Here is a 2,379-nt window from a genome sequence, read left to right on the forward strand (position 1 = left end):
GGTGATGGGCATATTGGCATTCACTCTAATAAAATTCTTTCAATTTTTGTTTGTGTTTCAACATTTTGCTAACAAATTTTTTGAAAAAGTCCTATACCCAATATCTTGAGAGAGAAGATAAAACACAGCATTGAGGTACACTGTGCCTGTGGGGTGCTGGAGCTGGATGGATCTGTGCTGGTGGTCAAGACAATGTTATGGATCTTGGAAGAACTGCCAACATGTCTGATGTTCAAGAAACCACTAACCAGCTCTTCATGCGATGTGAACCTTCATGTCAGAAAGTGGCCTCAGAAGTGAGTCTAAGCATCTCCAAGTCGCTAGTGGAGCCACTGTACCTACTGGTTTTGAGCGAATGGCTGCAGATGAAGGGAGAGAGAAACTGAGCTCATTGTACAAACTCTGCAGAAATGAAGTGAGGTATATTCTGACATTTCAGTGAAACTCTGGCTCAGACTTATTGTCTGAAATCAGTTGATCACTTATTTGTGGTTGTCCATGGGTTTGAAGATTACCAGTTCAAAGAAACAAAAGAAGAGGTATTGAAGGATTTTGAAGAATTGGCTGGAAGCTCCCATGCTTGGACCCTTAAAAAACTATGGAAAATTAACACCAGTTTCAAGGAAAAATATATAAAAAGATAAATATCAGAATTCAAGTAAAGGTAAGACTGATAATGGACAAGGAGACAAAACATATAACAAAAATATTACAAGAGTTCAAGAACACTGGCTTAGATTCACATATCTTAGACTATTATGAAAATTCGGCTTTCAAAAAAAATACCAACATTAGTAGGTGATCACTTGGCATCTTGCAAAGACAAGACTGATGAAAACTCAGAAGGAGAAATTGATCCTCAAGTGTTAAAGTTTAGAGTCCTATGCAACAAGGCAGGAGAGAAACACTGCTGTACCTCAAGTCAGGCTGCAAGAAATTCTAGGCATGCTGTTCAGGATTAATTTAAGTAGAAAGTATGACCAGCTCTGAGGTGGTGATTCTTGAATATCCATGATAACCAAATCTTTGTAAGCATTGCATTGACAGAAGAGAGTGTCCACCAAAGAAATGGGTCACATTTGGACCTGCTACTCAGATCTACTCTCACCTATGGGATGCTCAGGCTCTGTGTCCTCAACATACTGATATAATAGTTGATGGGATGTATGGAACAGAGGCAATACCAATCAAGGGGGTAGAGAATGGTTAAATGGTTATATTGCTGGTGACAGTAATACATTGGCTATGAATAGGGTGGCAAATAGTATCTCTTCTTTATCTACCAAGAGTTGGTCAATGTGATATCTGCAATTCCTCGCTGAGAACTGGCTTTATGGATATTATTGTAACAGATATGTCATTTGGAAAAAGGATGGCCTCCAAGAAGAGAAACTGTGATCTTTATCCAACTTGCCTCCAGAGATGAGCTTTACCTGTGGACCTGAGACAGGCCAGGCTATACTACTTACTCAGGACAAGAAATGGTCTCTACCAGGGCATTATCTCTAAATGGGACATGTGTGGCAGAAGGCGCATACTGTTTGCATGAGCTTAGAGAGTCTTCATGCAGTAGTTTATGTTCTGAAACATCCACCTCAAGCTGTTGATTATCCTTCAGAAGAAGCTGGAGAAAGGAGAATTGTCTAGCAATGAAAGAAGGAGGATGTTTAGCAGTATTTGTACTTTCCAACACTGGAAATGTCAGCATTGTGAACTTGTACTGAGAGAAAAATAGTATTAACAAAAGTGCAGTTTACACTATTTAAACTGGTCTAAGGCTCTTCACCTTGGTTAGGAAAAGATGTGAATGGAATGTGATGGAGTCGAACAAAATCATATGAGGAAGCAGAGCTTTTCTTTGAATCTGTTTTGAAGAGGTAGCTGTGCATTTAGTACGTTCCTTAAATGCTTCAAAAATGCCCAAAAATGCAGTGGGATTTGGGTTTAGAACAATTTATTTTCAGGTTTTACAGCAGTTCCTGTTTTCCATTGTAGTAGGTAGAAAGCTACCCTGGCCTAAAGGAAAGGGAGAGAATATAATGAGGGCATCTGAGGTCATAGCTCATTGCCTGTGTGGCTTGACTATTTTGTTACTCAAGTTTTCATTACCTCCACCTTAAAAAACAAAGTCCATGGCAAGGTGAAATCTCACAAGATCTATAGGAAAGTTTGCCATCTGCCTTGTAAATTAAAATAGGCATCTGTTATTCAGATTAATACAGAGAACTAAAATAGAGGACTGGACTCATCAAAGGAATTGCACACTTTACTATCATATAGGAGATTTCCATTTTTTTTACTTAAACTTCCATTTTATTTTTTTTCTTTCATAGTTTATTGTCAAGTTGGTTTCCATATAACACCCAGTGCTCATCCCCA

General features: G+C 38.6%; 1 pseudogene; it reads left to right on the forward strand.

Annotated features, from left to right (window-relative positions):
- Window positions 1-221: 221 nt before the first annotated feature.
- LOC120219990 lies at window positions 222-1,647 on the forward strand (annotated as a pseudogene).
- The last annotated feature ends 732 nt before the right edge of the window (window positions 1,648-2,379 follow it).

This window comes from Hyaena hyaena, unplaced genomic scaffold, assembly GCF_003009895.1.
Source record: "Hyaena hyaena isolate Hyena2069 unplaced genomic scaffold, ASM300989v1 scaffold_660, whole genome shotgun sequence".
Lineage (NCBI taxonomy): Eukaryota > Metazoa > Chordata > Mammalia > Carnivora > Hyaenidae > Hyaena > Hyaena hyaena.